This window comes from Bemisia tabaci, chromosome 7 (genome assembly GCF_918797505.1).
Source record: "Bemisia tabaci chromosome 7, PGI_BMITA_v3".
Taxonomy (NCBI): Eukaryota; Metazoa; Arthropoda; class Insecta; order Hemiptera; family Aleyrodidae; genus Bemisia; species Bemisia tabaci.
In genome coordinates, this window is record NC_092799.1 from 31,658,421 (window position 1) to 31,679,804 (window position 21,384).

Consider the following 21,384-nt stretch of genomic DNA (forward strand, 5'->3'; position numbering starts at 1 on the left):
CCCTTTTTTTCATTTTTTCGTAAGAATGATAAAAGTAGCTCAATGCCTGAAATAAAGAGAGTTCAGTTACACGGTAATACAGTTATATACAAATAAATTACAATATTGAACTGCAATTATTTTTTATCGCTTTGTTAAAATACCGGAAACACTGTGCAGTGCCGAAGAATTCTCAATGATAAACCACTATATGCTCGCACCAGGAAAATTGGTAATTTCAGCTCTCTTTGTTTCTAAATACTCTGTACCCGATTCCAGTTGTGACTTACCGACATGAAATCCCAATGCCTTTCTTAAAATTTATCGCTGCAATGTTCTTTTTCCAAACATTCCTCACTTCCAGGAGTCTAGCGAGCTTCGTCTCGGCTCTAAATCAATAATAATGAGTGTTATGTTTGTTTTACATTTATTTATAGGGCTTTCCCGCCTATTGGCACGTACGAAGATAGGAGTATTGTTTTCTCTCCTCGTTATATGAAGGAGACCAGGAAAGTTTTTACGCTTATTTCCGAGGATTTAAGACTTACGTTTTAAAAAGGAAATGAACTAAAATAAATGACGCAATAAAACATGAGCATCCTGAAGAAACTCGATTTGAAGGAATATCCCAGTAAGACGATTTTAATGAGAGGAGGACTGAGTAGGGTTTACAAGACCCGCTGCAACATGAAAGTTTCCCGCTGAAATTGAATCCCGTCTTCGGGAGGATTTGCTCAACTATCTCAATTTTCATGCCTGTTAACGATACAACGATGTTTTCTTTTGGTTCGCCTGACGAGAGTCTAGGTTATAATCTACGAGCATCTTGAAGACCGTTCGAGAGATTATGGCACGTTAATTCTGTTTGTAACGGGGCTTTATCGTATTATAGGACAATATTACACGATATTAACTCTTTCGCTTTTTTCAGTGCTACACTGAAAAAAATCTCGATCGCATGTACACTGCAACCCACTCCGTATCAACCGCAATATTCTCTAATAAACTATCGGGTCTTGTAACTGAACATTTTTACTTAACTGGACTGAGGGCAAAGTTTGGTTGCACGAACCGAAAGGACGATTACCTAAACCAAAAGTATAGTCACATCACGTATGGTGAAAGTAGCAAACCTCATATAGACCACATTTTGTAATAAGGAACCACGATTTCTAGCTCATTTTAGAAACAACATATGTGCCATTGGTTTCCCTATGCAGAAGGGTGCTTTAATGGAAAAGCGGAGATAGTGGTTCCTTAATGCAAACTGCAATCCATATCTCTATTTGCGGCGTTGCAGCACGGATAAAAAAAAAGCACAAGTTTGTTGTTTGGTATGGACATTCTAATTAATTGTGGTAGTACATGAATTAATCGTGGTCGTAGCCCCAAAAATTAGGTTACTAACGCAAATGTTACGGTACTACCCTAACTTGAGTTGCGGTTCTACCACAATGAATTAGAAATGTCCGTATCATCCAACAAATCGTGGTAGTACCATCATTTTAGGGATAACCCCTAACACTTTTTTTCCGTGAGACGTCCTGTCATGCTTGATTTTTAAAGAGGGAACTACTCAATGTCAATTCTTAAAAACGTTCGTGCTTTTTCTTCCCTGTGCGAGGAAAATTCTGAGAAAACTTCAAGGAACGATACTGATTCGTTGCCCTATGAAAAATAAAACAAGAGCGGAGATTTTTAAACACCGCAAATGAGATACGTGTTTAGGAGTTTCACCATATCAAAGCACAGGTACACTAGCCAATATGTAATCGAGAATGGCTACCAGACCGAGCCTTTTAGTAAAATGACTGCGACAAGGAATAGGGCAGATGGTCTCTGCTTCAAGTCTAACTTCTCGGAGCACTGATAAAATCAGGAATGCTTGATTTACAATTGTGTAGACAACTTCACACTGCAGTTTTCCGCTATTCATCCTGTTCGTATGCATATAGTCCATGACGTCACCCAGAGGCGTGGTCTTGCTCGTGTTAGCTTCGAGGCAAGGGTAACTCATAAATAATGTAAAATGGGATACGAGCTTTTCAGGCGTTTACAAGATGCATAATTCAAAACTTTTACACATCAAACGGATACAGTAGCCAATCGCAGCACGAACAGTACGCAATAGAGCCCATGCTAGAGCGGCAAGTAAACAAAACGGCAACCTTCTTTTTACATGGATCTGTGATGCCTCAAATGCATTCTGCGGTGCATTATTCAGATTGAAGTTTCACTCCATGAAAGTGAGGGTCACTACGTTAAGTAAACTCACGAGTGGTCATAGTGGTCACGGTAGTTTTAGTTACGAGAAAACTGACACAGTTCATCATCATTTGAAAGATCCTATATCCAACCAGGTATAAAAAGATTTTAAACAGGCACGCTACTGACCACAGCACAAACGCCACAACTCCTTCATAGGTTCTTCAATGTGTCCTTATACAAAATGCTTTAAAATGAGTGCCCGCTTGACATTGAGATCAGTGCTCCAGATCAGGAATTCCTAAACTATGGTCCGCAATTCTCGGAGATCATAAAATTAAAAAGTTGACTCCGTAGGGAAAAAATAAAGAAAATGATGAATTTAAGAGATGAAAACTTGAGGGAAAAGAACGTCAAGAGAGGACAACATAGCAAAATAGTAACATCATTCTTACCGACTGATTACCTGTTCCCATCCAATTAGAAAATGTTTGATCAAGCTGATGGGGGAAGAAAAATTCGGGTTGGATTTTTATCACCATTTAATTTTTTATTTTCCTTTTTATATCTTTTACAGTTTCGTTATCTTAAATTAAGTTAAATAGACGATGGGGCGGAAAAGTAGTGCCAATTAGGTGTTCACAAAAAAATAATTTTAAGGATCTATAGAGGAGGAGTGGTGGTGGGGAAGGGGGGAGGAAATAAGCTGGACACTAAAGCTTGAGAGCCACTGTTTTAAATCTGAAATCTACCAGTGATTATGATCTAAAACTTCCAATTTTCATCCAAACGATCCCTCAAATCCCCTTTTGAATTTATAAAAGATCAAGAATCCGGTGTGAACATAATGTTAAACACTTTTCCGAGGTACACTTTTATAAGTAGCGTGGAAAAGGAGGACCTCATTTACGGAAAACTCCCTGTTCCCTCTAATCCTCTCGAGGAAAAAGCGCAGAGACAGCGCCGAATAATAATCTCAATTAAGAACTCGATCGTTAGTCGAAAGGAGGAAATAGCATCATCGTTTGACTTTCCGTTGCCGTGGCGCGGAGCGATTTTTAAACGAGGCAAATTCTGCCGTGCTAAGGAAGAACGCCGTATGAACATTCGAGAGTTGCCAAATTTCCTCGGATAAAACATGTAATTTTGACGAAATTTATGTATATTTTTCCGTAACATTTCCAGATATTTTAGATTAAATTGCGAACAAAATAATCTGAAAAATTAGAAGAAAAAGATTCACAATTTCCCCCAATAAAATCGCATTTCATCAGAGGAAATTTGGCAACGCCTGAAGGCTCATACGGCGTTTTTCCTTGGCGCGGCAGAATTCGCCTGTTGCAAAAGTCGCGACCCCCCGCCTGAACCCTCGCGGAGGCGCCAGTGCCCGGACCAGGGGCTTAACGAAATCCCTCCGTTAGAACACTTAACGCCTCTCCAAACAAAGACAGGATTCGGGGAGTTGCGAGCGGCCAGCTCCAGTCAAAAATCAACTCGATTTCGGGACTCGGGAAGTTGGAATGAATTTCTCGCCTCGGAGTGGTCTAACGAGGCACGATCCGTTCGAAATGAGTTTTTTTTTGTGCGGGAGCGCCGACTGCGGAGGGGGAGGAGGGGGCCGGGGGGATAGGGGAGACCAAACGGGCTAGTTGCCTTGATTGAAGTATTCGCAATTGTTTTCAATTGAAATTAATTGGATTGGTCGAGCGGCTGCGGTTCCAGCTCCGCGGAATGCCGCCGTTCCGATCCGAAAATCCTCGTGCCTTCAGGTCGAAAATCGGATTTGCGTTGACCTAAAATGTGTTGTTGTACAAGAAACGCTAATGGAGATGTTGCATGTGTGAGGAATTTGCAATTTGACTGTTGATTCTTACGTAAAAGTTCGCGAGAAACACGATGGTGCCACTGGTTTTCCCTGAAAGCAACTCTCAAACTTAGAAAAAGCTCTCAAGTTGAGACCAAAATGGAGGGGATATCCCACGCTATCCTGAGAGTCCACCTCTACATCAAGACAAACTCTCCATGCAAAGATAGGGAACAAATACATAAGCAGGGTTGCCGTGTTTTCAGTTTTGGAGTCCCCAAATAAAGTGGCAGCCCTGTCAATGTATTTGCTCCCTATCTTTGCATGGAGAGTTTGTCTTGATGTAGAGGTGGACTCTCAGGATAGCGTGGGATATCCCTTCCATTTTGGCCTCAACTTGAGAGCTTTTTTGAGCTTGGGAGTTAATTTTAGAAAAAACCAGAGGCACCATCGTGTTTCTCGCGAACTTTTACATAAAAATCAGTAGTCAAATCTCACATTCCTCACGCATGCAACATCTCCATTAGGTGAAGTTAACAGGTTGAGGCTATACGTTTTTTGAAATATCTGAACAATCTGGACAATGTGGTCCGATGCAGACGGATAGGCGCAGTGGAGAAAGGAGACATCCAAACGAGAATGACCGAGGAAGGGGAATAAGGGGATCTGAACCTCGTCATGATCCGCTCCCAAAAAAGGCTCTCTACTGAAATTTTCAGGTAAATTGGGGAGGGATTGAAAATCGTTAGACCAATTAAAAAAGATAGTCCTTTCAAGATGGAACCATTACGGCATTTGTCGCAACTATACCTGTTTGGTTTATCTTCATTAACTCCGGAAATAACAAAAAATGTTTACATAATTCTTAAAAAAATTACCTACTTCAAAAATATTTGCGTTTTGAATTTCTGAGATTTTTCATTCTTTCATGAGTTTATTCTCTTCTTTTTCAGGTAATTTACATCTTGATCAAACTGCTACGGATTGACATGTATTTGAGCTTAAAGAGGCATGGGGTGAGTGCATGACATGAACACAAATTGGATCGCATGTGGCAAAAAGGAACCAGCGTAATTACAGTGTTGTGTTTACAGTGTTACAATGTTGCCTCTTTATATTATCTAAAAATCTCCCAAAATAGCGAATAATTTTTGCATCCCACCAAAAAATTGTTAATTTTAAAGGTAAATAATGTGTAAATTTTAATAGTAGTACATATATTTAGTACATTTAAAAGAAGAATACAATTTGCATTATATTAAAAACACTGTAGTCACGCTGGTTCATTTTTGCTAAAACATAGGAGAAAAAACAAGAAACAAAGTTAAAAAGTACACATAAAAATCCGAGACAGTTCGGCTCAAAACTGAGTCATTTTCAGTCGGAAGAATGAAAATAAAATATGAAGCCTTTGCAACCTGCAGACTACACGATGGCCGAGAGAATCCACGATTTTGGATTTTTATGTGTACTTTTTAGCCTTGTTTCCCGTTTTTTCTCCTATGTTTTTGTTATCACCATTGTCACGGGCTGCTGCTGTATAAATTTTAACATATTTTTGCTAAAAGCTATCCACTTAATAAGAAGAAACTTGAGTAAATTATTTTTGGCTTTAGATTAATAAAAAATAAAATGAATTGATACAATGGGGAGTATAAACAGATTAATTTGAGAGAGGTTCAAACAAGGGACAATATACATATAAAGTCACTCAAACTTTTAAGCGTGCCCCTGAGTTTGAATTTCTCCTCCCAAAAAAGATATTTTTGTCTGTGACAAGTTTTCATTGGTAACTTTTCTTTAAGAAATAACGACGTCACGCCAAACACCATTCTCCCATTCAGTGTAGTTGATCGCCACAAAGCTCGCGAGTAGGCTAGTGAGCTTCGAGGACAACATCAAACGTGTACCTACAACTGAATTGAAGTGTTCATACTCACCAAAAACGAGTGCCTATCATGTTCAACTAATCCGAAACACGATAAGAGACAATCTCAAGATATTGTCTGTGCTTTGCGGTGAAAATCTATCGGAAATCGAAGACGTCTTTCATGCGTCACACACCGTCGAATCTGCAATGTTTGTTCCACGAGGCGCAATTTGATGGTGAAATTAAGTACAAATACGCATGTCGACCGCATTAATCTTCAATCATAATATTACATGTTTGTTTAGGGGGGAAAAAAGGGAAAAAAGTTAACGTGCCATTTGGGAAGAGGCCTCTGAATTTCAAAATCGAAAATTTCCAAAACTATAAAAATGGGTGTTTTACTGACATTTTCAGAGCAAAAATGTTAAATTTAAATGTTAAAACCGGAGTTACGACGCTGTGAAGTTCGCAGTTTAGAGAAGTAGTCGAAAGAAAATGCTTCTTGAAGGTTGAGCCTGTTTCATGGTTTTATTTAGAGCCCCCTCTCAGCTGCTTGTAATTCGATTACAACCTCCCCTTGAGCTCAAAAAAACTACCTGACCCGTTCCAAACATATTCTTTGAGATTTAGACGGGTTGATTTCTGTAAAAAAAAAATTTATAAAATTAAAAATAGCTGTAATTTATGGAAAAGGTGCAGGGCTTCTCTTCGGGGGCTCATTTTTGGGCCTAAGGTGGGCCGATCCTGGATTTTTAGGCGTCAATATGAAGTGAAATTTTCCGTACCTCTCAAACTTCATGAAATTGAAACGCAATTCGGTTGGAAACTTCGACTTTCAGCTTCATGACCCCTCTTCCCCCCCCCTTCCCTTTTCTCCCAAAGTGTGCTGAGGGAGTTGCGGAACCGTGTAATTCGGATTCCTTAGGGTCCGTTCCCTAATCTACCACACGGTTCCTGACTTCGCATGAGCGAAAACAACCGAGAAAAAAGCCTGGTAAGGGTAGTCTAATGCAAACTAACAAGTGCGCGCAACTAGTGGACTCCCCGCTTATTTGAAAAGTGGCGCGTCAATTTGTATATTTTGCCGAGCGCGCCACTGGAATTGGCGGGAACCAATGGGAGTGAGTTTCGACTTGTTTACATTCGTGTTAGGTTAGGTTTGATTAATGTTGTAAACAAACGTGGCTTTATCTTCTCGTGAGTGCTGTAAGTCCTGTGAATAATTAAAGTTGCTCGAGGTGCGTAATTATTTGCACAAGTGCGAAGTAGTTTTTACTTAAGTCTATCTTAAACACATCCCTTCAAAGAATATTCAATTCGGTGTGCCCTGGTTCCAATATCCAGTTTACAAGTCCAGTGGCGTAGGAAGGGGGGGGCCAGGGGGGGCCTGGCCCCCCCCAAAATTGGAAATAGTATCATCTGGCCCCCCCCAGAAATTCTGGATGGTGCAAAAACACCATCTTTAACGGTAAGTCTCTGTCGCCGTGGCCCGTGAGAGGATGCCACTAAACATTCACTAAACATTTATTTCGCAATTTTCACACAAATGAGTGGTTAAAAGTGAGAAAATAAATGGAATAACCTGTTGAATGCAACAATTTCAAAGTATTTTAACCTTAAAATGCATAAAACTGGGTGAATTTTATGCAGAAATTGAAGGAAGATTAACGCGAAAAGTGCCTCGAGATGCGCTCAAATAGAGTTAAAATTTCAAAAATTTTCCGGGGGAGGCCCCCCGGACCCCCTGCTGACCTGGGGGGTATTCCATACCCCCCAGACCCCCCTGCTGGGGGGGCCAGGCCCCCCCCAGCAAAATGGCCTAGCTACGCCTATGTACAAGTCGACGTTTCAAGATGTGTTCTCAAAGTATCTGTAAGTTCTCACCAATAGTTTATTTTTTCTTCCTCGCAGTTTCACTAGCACTGAACTGTTCGGAATGATTGAGACTTTAAAATTCCAGGAAGCTTCAACCTTCAATTTTAGTTCATTTATCAATATATTGCTTATTTATCACTAGGGATTCACTTGACTTGTTGTGGTCTACCTACTCCAAATGTCCTTTAATGCCAGCATCTTACCAATTTATTTTTACCCTGAGTCGCCTTAAGAGGGTTATCACAGCTGAGAGATAATATACTTCTTGCTTAGAAATACGACTATGGAAGGTCTCAGTCAAATTCAGAGTCTAATCCATTGAGAAGTATTCTTTACGGGTTTGGGCAAAGTTTGATTTTCCTACATATGATGATCATTCCTTTAAAATGATTGATTTAATGCCTCAGGTGTTGCAGATTCATACATATTTCTCAAGAATTGATAGCATTATTGAATAAATTTTCCTTGAAGACACATAGTCTAGGTACTTATTTTTAGAGAAAGAAAGCAGAAGAGCGTTCATCTGACATCGCAGGCAGAAAAGACTAAACGCACCAAGGCTTCTACAAACATTCATATAAAATGTCAAATTGATGTCTTTAACTTTCTTTCAGTCAAATCTATTTTCTGTCTGCTCACTGCACTGCAAAAATAGTTTAATCTATACCGGTCCAATGCACTAAAATACACAGGATGTTTCAGACCACCCGCACCAGGCCTTTTTCTTGGTTATTTTAAATCAGATTATGTCGGAGACTGCGGGGTCCATTAGAGAATCGACTCCAAGGAATCCGTACCTCGTGGCTTCGAAGCCCTCCCGGTCCATCTTGGGGGGGGGGAGGGGCAAGGGAGGAGACTTTAAAAGTTGGAATTCCTGTCAAAAGTTTAATATCATCCCATCAAATTCAGAAAGTTCGAAAATTATTACTTCATATCGAGACTTAGTAATTCAAAATCGGACCATTCCTGTTCGAATTATGGACCCTTAGAGATGGGGGGCATGGCTCCCTTCCCCAAAATTCAATATTGCTAAATTGATGTAGAGGCTCAGGAAAGAGATGTTTTCCCAGGCAATTGACCATCAATAATCTGAATTTGACAGTCCAATGCCCCCAACATTTTCTAATGTGATCCAAGGGGGCCCTAATTTTGAAAAGTTTAAAAAATTACGGACCCGTGGTATAGCATTGGGACGTGTTTGGTATTTGTCAAATTCGGATTTCTGGTGGTCGATTACCTCGGGAAACATCATTTTTCCTGAGCCTCTACTTCAATTTAGCGATATTAAATTTTTGGGAGGGGGTCCTGTCCCCCATCGACAGGGGTCAATATTTCAAACGGGAGTTCCGATTTTGGATTGCTTCATATCGATTTGCTGTAAAATTGTCTGTACTCTCTGGATTTGATGGGATGAGCTCAAACTTTTGATGGGAACCCCAACTTTTTAAGTGACGACCTCTAGTTTATCTTCCAAAGGGAGGCCGAGGGGGGCGGGGGTGAGTGAGGGCCACGGAATTTGGATCCCCCAGGGTCGATTCCGTATACAACACTGCGCAGTCTTTGACTGTATCCGACCTAAAGTAATCGAGAAAAAAGCCTGGCAAGGGTGGTCTGAACACCGTGTAGATTCATTTATTTAATGCTATCATTCCTCCAAATTAGGTAAAACTTCATCTTTTTACTCCGGGATGTAGTCCAAGCTGTGAGGCCCGTCTCAGATAACTTTTTCTTTTCGCTCTACGCCTGGAGTATGGAACTTTGTACAACTTTGTCCCCTCATACAGCGAGAAAGGAAAAGTCATCTGAAAAGACTCTTGCCGTATAAATATAATACTTTTCGCATTCATAAACAATGAGCAACAAATTATACTTTTAGAATTGAACGAATGATTCTTTGTTTAAAAGATCAGTCTGTTGTGTTATTCATCAAAAAATAATTGAACATTACCTCCAATTTCAACACGGGTTGTCAGAATGACCTACGAGTCGTTGTCATAAACGGTTGAACGAATTTTTGTCTCGATGGTCATGAATTTATTTTTGCCTCCAATTTCAACAGGGTTGTTAGAATGGCCTACAAGTCGTTGTCATACACGGTTAGATGAATTTTTGTTTCGATGGCCAATTTATTTTTGACACCCTCGCAAAACTGTCGGAAAACCTTTGTATAGTTTTTTGCAATATTTTTGGGACCGTCTTTCGCCCATATTTTTTAAATCATAAAATTATGATAACGACAAGTAAGCCTCAATTTTAATGAGTGGCCTATGTTTTTCATTTAGCTTTACGTTGTAGCTCTATGTGGAGCTTCGACCATTTCTGCATGGACAACATGTGTTTACCTCCGTGTGCGAATGGAATATGAATTTTCCATTACGTGCCAAAGTGCGAGGCAGGAAAAGGGCTATCCATAAATATCTCCAGATCTATATGCGACGTAATCATTAATACCAGGCAAAGCTTTAAAAAACCTAAATAAGCGTAGCCCTCATTTCTCCGCGGTAACATCTCAGTGTGCATTTAAACCCGTGTTCCTATTATCTGTATGAGAGGGATTACCTGCTCTTTCCGTGTCCCACAAAGACCTGAGCTTTATCTGTGATGATATATAAACTCTGCGCTGAGATTTCCTGTATCATTGAATAATTTTTGAAGCCGAGTATTGAACCGCCGATAGGTTTTGTTTCATTTCCTCTTTCGGATTATTTTCTCTCACGAGTAAGCCGCCGGTATCGAAATCTATAGATGATTATTATATACTCTCGTTGTTACTTCAGTATCAGAAAAACGTACGTCGCGAATGTTATAAACTCAAGATTTTACAGGTATAAGACGCTATGTCAAATCAAAAGGAAGGCTATTCATGAAGGATGAACATACCAATCGATGCTCCTATGACGTAAGGACGTATCTCGATATCCGCATGAGTTTCAGAGAGCGTGCGGATTTATATGTAAAACAAGGCCAATGTGGACATTGAGATGTGCCCTTACGTCAGAGGAACGAAGATATTTGAATCGGTTGTTCTTCACAATATCGCTGGTAAAACCGTGACCTGGGTGTTGAAAACCGCGGTGCATGGAGTGTAAAGCAATGAATAGCTTTTTCTAAAGGATAAAGTTGAAGTAAGACATTTATCAAACTGTAAAATTTGAAGTAACGTAACTCCATTCTAGATCTCCTGAATGATCCAATAACTTTTGTCATCGAGTATCGAGCTGTAGGAGAATTGAATCAGCAAGAACGAAAAAACTCCAACTCGAAAAAATGAAAATAATCAAGATAAGCACAAAAATGCACAGTAAGTGAAGGCGTTATTTAAAAGCAAAGATTTTGGGTGCCGAAAGACAAGAACTGAAGGACATTTCAAAGGTCCTAGTTAGAACAGATGCGCTATCATCGATGACCTTCATGAAAATTGACTGTCTTTAATTAAGTTTTAGCATTTTCGAGATACCAAGTTGGTGCGTTTTCGTTCTCATTGATTCAATTTTGTTTCATTTCAAAGGGAATTCCTTTTCAGATTATTGATTCTCTTGAGAAAGTCGAGCTATTTTGATATTTTAGAGCCTTTTTTTGTCGCAAAATGTTTGTCAGACTTTCTTTTCATGTTCTGTTGAGAAAAACTTCGCGAGTTTTTGTGGACTAAGGTCTTTTTTCTGCGGACAGTCACAATTAATTCAATATCAAACACAAATCTGCGCGCGGTCAGTCAAAGTGACATCATCTATCTGCATCATTCAGCGCTTGCTCATATTAGAAGGAACAGACCCGCGGAGTTAATTCCCCTCTCAGGGAGGTATTGCTGTGTGGAGCAAAAATCACATAATCATGAAGTGACTTTGGCTGATTACCAACTTGTGTCTATTGACAACCTGGGTGTTCAATCACCTTTGCCCGTCGTAAACAACAAGACGTAAGCATGAACGACGTACCTTTACGTATGTATGTCATTTCAGTCCTTGCATGAGGACCTTTCGTAACGTGGTTTTTTTTCCTCTCTAAAAAAAACATGTATGACGTGCAGAATTGTGCATGGGCGCTAGGGAAGTACAGACTGATCACTTTAAAAATCGAGTGGATAATTAAAAGTATACTCATATCATACTTTAAATAATCATAGAAATATCGATAAGAAGTCATAGTAAGCGTCTAATATATCTCTAGCAAAGATAGGAGTTGAAAGTATCATAAAAACTGTTCTTTCGTGAGGCAATGTCAAAATCCTCCTCAAACCCTCCTTATTAAGAATGCAAATCACATGGGGTGTCCCCAAGGAAAATATCTGTTTGAGAAACTACTGTTAATACAACCCTCTGTATGGACACGGCCCTAACTTAGTCGTTGTGCTCATTAGAGGATCTAGAAAGTTTTCAATACTGTTTTCTCTTTGCTTGAACCTCTGATAAATAATCAATTTTCGGAAAAAACTTTGACCGAAGCTTTTCGAAGCAGGCGCTTCATCGTCAGGGTCACAAAATAGATACCACAAAGGCCATAATTTAATTTCAAACAAGGTAACAGATTTCAGTGGTAACAATTGATACCAAACTAATAGATCCTGGATCCTAATAGAATTGTTACCTCTGAAATCTGTTACCTTGTTTGAAATTAAATTATGGCCTTTGTGATTTCTATTTTGTGACCTGGACGATGAAGCGCCTGCTTCAAAAAGCTTCGGTCAAAGTTTGTTGGTAAAATGTAAATTTTTTTAATGAAAATTTTACATTATTTCTAGCACTTGGCTACACTCCAAATACCAATATATTCAGTGCTGCCACCTTTTAGACATTGTAATACAATGTTCGCTGAACTTGAATCAAGTTTTAGAGGAGCCGAATACTTCAACAAGAATCGATTATCCACCGTAAGTTTAAATGGAGAGAAAACAGGGCTGTCAACTTCTGGAATATACCTCTAAGTATATTACGGGTTCAACTAATCGCCGCAATCTAGCTTATTTTTCTCTCCTCCTCAGAAAAAAACACTGAAACTGATCTCACGGGTAGCAGTCCCTTTATAATGAGAGTAAAGACAATACGAATCCATACCTAATTGGTTCGCGTATTTTAGGCCTCCCCAGTGTCACGAACGGGAGTAAAGATTACATTTTCACCACCAGCAAAGATTATAAACTGGAAGGAATTGAGGACTTAGCGAGGAACAAATGGAACGAGAGAGGAACAGAGACAGGAATTCGAGAATGTGTTGATCAATGATCACGGAAAACGTTCAATTTGTGTGATCTTTATTCCCGTTTGTGACATCCATTAGCCGCGTTGTCTCATTCTCTCTATAGAGGGACTCTACACATGGGCAGCGGTCGACGGCGGATTGCAATTTTCTTATTGCTTGAGAGAGTCTTTTAACTTTCGGTCCCTTTCGGGGACTCCCCGATGGCAGCTCGAAGCTTACGAATTATGCAGTCATGCGACTCTTTGCGTCACTCGGCGTTCTTCGCGGAAACTTTGCTGGAACATGGTTTTTCAATCAACCGTTCATAAATTATGCGAGGCGAACGCTGGCGAGCAAAATCGCCCCCGCTGGATCGGAAGAACCAACGGAAGAGAACGTATAGGATTGAATTCTGCATCGTGAATTACTTTGCGAAAAATTCTGACTCTGTTAGCTTCCGCTTCTCATGCAACGAAGCGGCCGCTGAAAATGCGAAATCGAATGGAAATAAAGGAAGAAACTCCGTTATTCGTAAAACTGGTCAGCTCAAGGTCACTTCGAAGCAGGGTTTTTTTTAAAGCGCTCAGCCGATAGGCAGCGCTTTTTGATTTCGACTTGCCTCTGAGTACTAGTATACTAGTGCTAATGCGTTTAAATGGCGCACCAGCTCATCGATGTGTAGGCTTTTTGGGGGGGGGGGGGGTCCATTTTTAAAATAAATAAAGCTGTGAAAACTGTATTTTATGCTTTTAACGTAATGCGCAGGTAGTTTCGATCGTTTGTCCATAAGAAAATTTCTTAGCGGTAGAGTAATTCTTATCGAAATTGATCGTTGAACTCAAATGAAGCCTAAAAAAAACGCGCCTGATGAGCTCAACGGTGACTATCATTCTCGGGAAACAAAAATACGCGTTTACGGTTTCCTTGGTAACCTTTGTTTGCTATCAGCTGATGTTTTATTTCCATTTCCCAGCCAAGTCGACGGAGTTTATACGTCCTTTCTTCATTAAATACATTTACTAACACCTAAGCGCTTTTCTAATACGACAGTATTAGAACTTTTCCGCTTGGTTTTTTTTTTGGCGCGTATACGTAGTATACCGCCTTTGCGATCGTTTCGACCCCCCCCTCGATACAATAACCGAGTCCCCTAGTTCCTTACCGAAAAGTGACTACCGCGAACTTCTGAGATTTTCCAAAGCGTGTAAAAAGTTTACTAATCCGTCAATAATAATGATTAAAATTTGTTTCTCATTCTGGGGCTCGCTAGTTTATGTGTAATGAATACCAAGAGTCTACGTTTCTTGGTTTTTTTTAAAAAAACCTTAGAATGGGGCGCGCTGATTTAAAATATGCATATATAAGCGGAAGCAAGCGAACTGATTCGAGGATGGCTGACCAGTTCGGCACTCCTTGAATGAGAATTTCACTCACTCCGTTTTGTTCACAACGTTGCTTTGACATATCTCCACAACACTGTTATCCTTTTCAAAAGTTGGTACTCCTTGCTCTGATAGCCGGGGCCACCAGGATAGTGGTAAGTGCAATCTGTGATGAGCCTCGAGACTCATTAAACCATTTGCTAAACGTGGCTCATACAGGAGTCCACTAAGCCCTCTCGTCCCCACGCTCCTGATCACTGCGTCGGCGTCACGAAGAACAATGGGCCTTGGGTCCCAACGCGGCCGATACCCGTACCCCAATTACTCACGCTTCATTAACCATTTCACCGTCACGCTAGGATTCATCCAATTTTCAAAAAAAATTGTTTCGCATGTATTTAGCAATTTTTTCCTTACTCTCCGTTAAAACACAAATAAAAAGAGACCTCATTCATAAAAATCGGCCGAATAGAAGAGAAGTTACAGTAATCGAAATCCGAAGAAATCAACAAAACCTCGACTCCTCGATACGAAAAATAAAATGAAGGGGAAAAAAAGAAAGTATAAATTACAATTAAATATAATTGACCTCAAAATTTGACAAACAATTCATTTATATACCTAACGCTGAAAAAACTGGGAGAAATTACAAAAAATTTGCCTCTTGCAAGGGGCTTCTTTGTAAGAATTTTGACCTGAAGACAACGGTCGAATAACAGCAGTACTCCATACAATACACGGTGTGCCTGAACGAGTTAAACATTTTTCATACGTCCAAATCGAAAAATCTTTATATTTTTAACTACAATGTTTCTTGAATCGTTTAAGCAAAAAAAAAAAAAAAAAAAAATTCCGTCGAGATTCTGGAACGCAAAGGCGCTTTAAAAGTATTCTGGGGCTATAATAGCTAAATCACCGGTAGTAAATTCGTTATATTATTAAAAAGAAATTGACTCCATAGTTTAATTCCTTAGTTTCTTGAATACGATTATTTTAAGCACTTAAACATTTATACCACCAATTTTAGCCATGGGGTGATTTCCTGAGAGCCGATAATATCACGAATTTCTCATAGAACCCCTCAACAGTGGCTTGCTTTTTTGGCAGCCGATTCGGCCATCGAACCGGAGTTTAAATGGAAGCTGATAATAACCCAAAGCTCTGAGAAAAATTTTGAGATGAGTATAAGAACGGTTTGTTGTAAGTAGCGAGGAGAGGCGGGCAAAGCGGCTAAAATCCTATCTAATTTTTACAGTTTTTCTGTTGAATTAATGTTGCCGCGGGCTTCTGACTGTCCACACATAGTTCTGTTCAGCATATCGATACATAAGTATTTACATTTTACATACGTAGAATCTAATTTTCACGTCGGGGAGTTGACATATTTTGATTTTTTCGATTTTATACGGAAAATTGATGGTTTTTCGGGATTGAAATTATTATTGTTTCATGAAAAATAAATGCACCCAAAATGACTATAGCATATTGATTCTTACACATTTGCACTCACAAAATTGGTTGGTAAATTCAACGAGTGGGTGCATCGACCTGGTATATCAAGTTTCTGCAATTTTTTACGGCAAATCAGTAGATTTTCGGGATGTAGATTGCTTACTTTCAATTCATGAATGAATAAAGCAACGACATGGTTGAACTTCTTTGCATGGAAAGACGTTTAAAATAACAAAATCAAGACGTATTTAATGCAATTGCATTTATATCGAGTCAATTTCTTTTCAATAATATAACGGGATTTTTACTACCGGTGATTTGGGTATTTTAGCCCCAAAATACCTTTAAATCGACTTTATCTTCTAGGAGTTCGACAGAATTTTTCCTTTCTTCGCTTAAATTATTCCGTAGCACTTTTCTTCAAGAATCTGATAAGATTTTGCTTGAGGCAGATCAAAAAACTTAAATTCGATCGAATAGCTTTCTACTTTCACAATACACGGTCTCGTCAAGGTGCGTCTTTGACCTCGCAGTGTTGGATCGTGAATTCTCTTTTTATGCTGTTTGCCTATTTTGAAATCTCTGTAAATGAAAACTAAAGGGGTTGATATGTGCGAGTTAATGACGCGCCTTATCAACACATTGTGTTGGAGTTCACTGCTTGTTTTTTTTTTTTTTTTTTTTTTTTTTTTTTACACAGATATGCGGCTATTGACGGAAAAAGGAGCCTTAAACCACAAAAACTCAAATTGAGGTCTTGATATCAGAGCAAAGAAAAACGTGTTACGATGACACGGCACAGAAAACTCCCAAAATCTTCCAACTTACCGCTAAGGGCTATGGCAGTTGGACATTTAGTGGTTTAAAAATGTATTTTGGAGAGGAAGGTTTTTTAAAATTCTGGTTTATCTTGTCACGGCAATAAAAATTTCTGGGTGTACCTAGTAAAACTCTATACGTCCTCCATTCGCAGAAAATGGACCGAATCGCTCGTTCCAAGTTCTGCAGAACAATGTACAAAGATTTTGTCTTAAAAATTTCAATACTTAATTTCTCGACCCATTTCGTTAAAAAAGGTTCTTCTGAGAGTGGTGCTTCCATAGATTTAGGCACTTTTTCCGCAGATGATCACAAAATTTGAAGAAACACTCATTATTTTCCTAGTGGACTCCCAGTATTCATTAGAAGAAATCTGGCGACGCATAGTGGATCGAGTCAATTTTAGAGAGGTCGGACATGAAATTTTTGACTAAAACTGCAAATTTTGATGTTTATTTCGTCTTATTTTAAATTTCAAGGGGTGATCCTCGAAGAAAATTTCACGAGGAAACCAATGAAACCACTATAGGACCTCAAAATTTGTATCGACGGAGTTATAAGCGTTTAAAGTTTCCAAATTTTGTCCGACCTCTCCAATTGACTCGATCCACTGTGTGATGTTTAATGACTCATACGGCGTTTTCCCCTAGCGCGGCACTGTTGTAGTGTGAATTTTCCGGAGGATCCGTCAAGAGGACGCTGAGTTGGCCCGTGCCGCCACCGGGAGCGCCGCGAGCGGAACATTCGAGCACAGAGACAGAGATCATAAATCAATTGCAGCATCGCGATGAATGCTCGCCACTCGCCTCCCGCTTTTTATCTAACCAACAAATTAATTGACACGCTTACCAGAAGCAGCGTCCCATCCGCAGCAGTTCGCCTTGATTTACCGCGCTGTATCTCTTGAGCTCTTCGCGGGAGTTCGCCTTTAAGTACACGAGCAAGACCTCAGATTTTCTTCCCGGGTGAGCGAAGCAATTTGCAACTTCCAGTATCGAATCCCATAAGTTCGAATCCTGCGCTGGAGAGATCTTCCAAATAAAAGTTCTGGCTAAGACTTGTCGGTGAAAATATGGATGCCTTAGCTGTGTTTGGAGGTCCAAATGGAGGTCTTGCATCAGGGTTGCCACGGTCAGGGAATACCAAGAAAACCGGGAAATGTCTGGAAATTTTAAAAAGTCAGGGAGGACCGGGAAATGCCAGCGTAAAAGTCGAGAATGTCAGGGAAAAGTTTTTAAATCTCTTTTATTTGCTTTCCAGAATAGGTTTGAGGCTTCGAACAACAAATGCCTGAAAACTTTTTTCAATTATGTCTTCGTGACCGCCCGTCATATCTTCAATTGTCGGGGAATTTCACCAAAATTTGGTAGGAAAATCAGGGAAATGCCAAGGAATTTTATTTTCTAAATTCAGTGGCAATCCTGTCGCATGCAGCAGGAATATTCGCTATCGATTCCTTCATACGTAGAACGCGAAAAACACGATGGTGCCACTTGTATGCTCTGAAATCAAGCTAATAACTTTTTTGAGCCTATGGTTAGTTTGAGAGAAAACCTCCTCACCATCGTGAAACAAATTTTCCGTGGGATTGTATGGAGGAATCGGAAATTCCTGACCCATGCAAGAATTCTATAATGAGGAAAACTCTGAGGATTTAATTACCTTCTGATCAGTAGAGGGGCTCTGAAAAGAAAGTTGTATAGTCCACGACCTATTATCCCGAAAATAGGACTCCTTAAGTCCTTCTTCTCACACCTCTAACATTTGATTATAGGCCCCATCTACTTTTCTACTTGTTGTCACCATATAAATTCGGTGTTAACTATTTTTTCCGTCCTGGTATCAATGCAGTGCAGTATAGTTATTGACATACCAATCTATTTGTTACCACAAAAGTAACTTTGTAACTGTGACTAGAAAAGTAAGCGCTGAAGTGAGATCCAATATGAACATTGCAAGCTGTGAAAATGGAATAGACACGTTCAACGATTCAATGTAATAAGATCTAGCTTTAGATCTAGAGGCTGAAAGATCCAGATTTAGGAGTTGATGCTCCGTAATAAAATCAAGAAAGGCAAAGGCTTTCCTGAGTATCGTCTGAAATTATAGCTTTCGGAACAAGAGGTTCAGCGTGGGCCATTATCAAGTGTTGAAAGTATAAATTGCGCCATACTCGGATGTACCTATGTTGCGAAATCACCTTCTTTAAAAATACCTTTTAACTACTCATGTCCTATAGAAGTCAATTCAAATATTTTGCTTTGGGGAGCTTTTCTACCCTGGTAAAAATTGGCAGTAGAAGCTGTGCTCCAAAATACCATAGACCTAAAGCCGGCTGTAAGATTTTCAATAGCTTCTATAACCAGCTTCACAATTTCTTATAGCCTTTTATGGCCGATGGCGATTGAACAACAGCCAGGCGATAAAGTGTATGTTAAATGTTATTAATTATTAAATTACGGATGCTAGGACTGTTTTTGGATTACCGTTCTATTTTTGGGCCGTAGTATCTTGATTTATTTTGCGCGGAAAGCTCCGTACTTTTGAAGGATGCCTGCCATTCCTAATATGTTGGAGCACCTTCAATTTCGTATGATACTGTGCAATACCTCTGGTGTGAAATAGTTGCTTCAAGCGCCGTGGCACGCTGCGGCGCGGCGAGGAGGCAGCCAGCGCGAAAAGCGCCTTAGCGCCTACAAACCTAACAGGGATACTTCACGCATTGCGCCATGCGTGAAGTATCCCGGTTAGGTTTGTAGGCACTAAGGCGCTTTTCGCGCTGGCAGCACGCCGCTCCGCTCTGTGTTAGGCTCCAATATAATCTTGCATACAGCGTTTTTCAACTCATGATTTTGAAATGTTTGCACATCCTGTATGAATTATTCTCATTTTAATTGATGAAAAAAAATATATATTAAAGGAAAATATAATGTGTGTTTATTGAATATTATGGTGGTTCCGTATCAAACTTAATGATTTCCAAAGCGCACGAATTTCTACACAATTTCTCATAGCCTTTTATAGCTGATGGCGATAAAGTGTATAGCCCAGCGATAGGAACTATAGCCCGGCTGCATACGTTTTTATTGCTTCGTATATCCCGGCTATATGTATTGCTCCGCTTTCTACAGCCAGCTATATGATTTTCTGTTGCTTTCTTTAGCCAGCTATAAGAATTCCTATGATATTTTGAAACGCAGCTCCTATCGCCAATTTTTACCAGGGTAGTGAATGAAATTTTGAGGCAAAAAGTGCATCGTAACATATAATTGTAAGTGACCGTTTAGGATGAAAATTTCAGACGCATCATAGGAAAATGTAAATTGACTGCATAAATACTGTGGGTGAATCTGAAATACGGAAAAAAGTCGAAGTTTGAGCGTAAGTTCAATGAGGAGAATACAGTAAAGAAACAACGGATACAAACGGAAAGCAAGATAAAATTGTTCATAAAGGCAAAATTAATTGGTAAACCAGCGACAGGAGCTCATAGAATCCCTCTCAAGCTCTTTATCCGAAAATGTGAACCTCAAGAGTGTCATAACGTTGACAGCATATTTGCAAAGACGAACTACAGTTAATGGAAAATCCTATCTTATGTATGTCGCAGGCAATTAGCAATCGCCGGCAATTTGCAAGCGGTTCACGTGTTGTTTCAATATATCGCAATAAAGTCCATCGGCATAATGCAATTTTTAAGGGTTGTGGTCTTCAAAAGTATGGGCTCGGCTTGAAGCGCCTTCATTTTCCGGGATACTCTACGCTTTGTCACGATGTTAGTTTAGTTGCCTGTCCAATCTCAACCCGACTAATGTCACGGAGATCACTCCACGCTCTCAGGAGTGTGCATATTTCTGTCATATTTTTGAGGATGGAAAAGTGTCTATTCACATCACAGGCAACACAATCAGCACTCTAATCTTGTTCTTTTATTTTTGAATTATATGATTTTCTGTATTTATTCACCACTGGCTTGCGAATTGCCGGCGATTGCTAATTGCCTGCGACATATACCTTTTTATCAGTATGTTACAGGGGTACAGGGGGAGAAGGGGGGGCAAGGACAACTCCCTCCCTACCCTTTCCTCGTTCAAAATATCTCATACAACTCGTTGGAAACATCATTATTCAAAAACACTTTTTTGGGGGGGGAAAAAATTGGATCAGGAATTTTCAGTTTTGATAAACTTTGGAGAAACTTGTGTATGTTTTTTGAAGTTTTTGAAGATGAGTTTGGCTCCTATGTTACTAGGTCTTTTTTGATCTTTTTGTGGATTTTTATGCATACAGATTATTGTTGGATACCTGCCACCAATAACTCATCAAAAGCGTTTTTAGGCAACGGCCAAAACTTTAGCTACGGTAACACTTGTAACAAAATTACGTGCACATTTTTTCCATTAAAATGTACAAATACATAAATACTCGCCCTAGAACATAGAATCTTATCGATATTCTTTTTGAAGATTTTTATGCATACAGATTATTGGATACCTGCCACCAATAACTCATTAAAAGCGTTTTTAGGAAACGGCCAAAACTTTAGCTACGGTAACACTTGTAACAAAATTACGTGCACATTTTACCATTAAAATGTAGAAATACATAAATACGTGACCCAGAACATAGAATCTTTAATCTAAACCACCGTTTTAACAACGCAGTATCATCGGCAACTTTGAAAGCTTCATCGTGAGTAATAGACTGGTAACACGTCAAACAAGTTTGCCAAGTCGCAAAATTCGTTCACCGATAATTTATTTAGTTTTTCCTCAAGCCTTTCGCGAAAAAACCAACATAATTCTCATGATATGTTTAACAAA

The 21,384-nt window shown here is 39.5% G+C and overlaps 1 protein-coding gene across 2 annotated transcripts in view; it reads left to right on the top strand.

Moving 5' to 3' along the window:
- Positions 1 to 21,384, top strand: part of LOC109032147 (neuropeptides capa receptor) — a 240,643-nt gene that overhangs the window by 26,588 nt on the left and 192,671 nt on the right. Inside the window, exon 2 of one of the 2 annotated variants that reach the window (XM_072302860.1) lies at positions 4,942 to 5,004. The exons of the other annotated variant lie outside the window; for it this stretch is intronic. The gene's annotated coding sequence lies outside the window, so the exon portion shown is untranslated. The remainder of the gene's footprint in view (positions 1 to 4,941; positions 5,005 to 21,384) is intronic. 2 annotated transcript variants of the gene reach the window in all.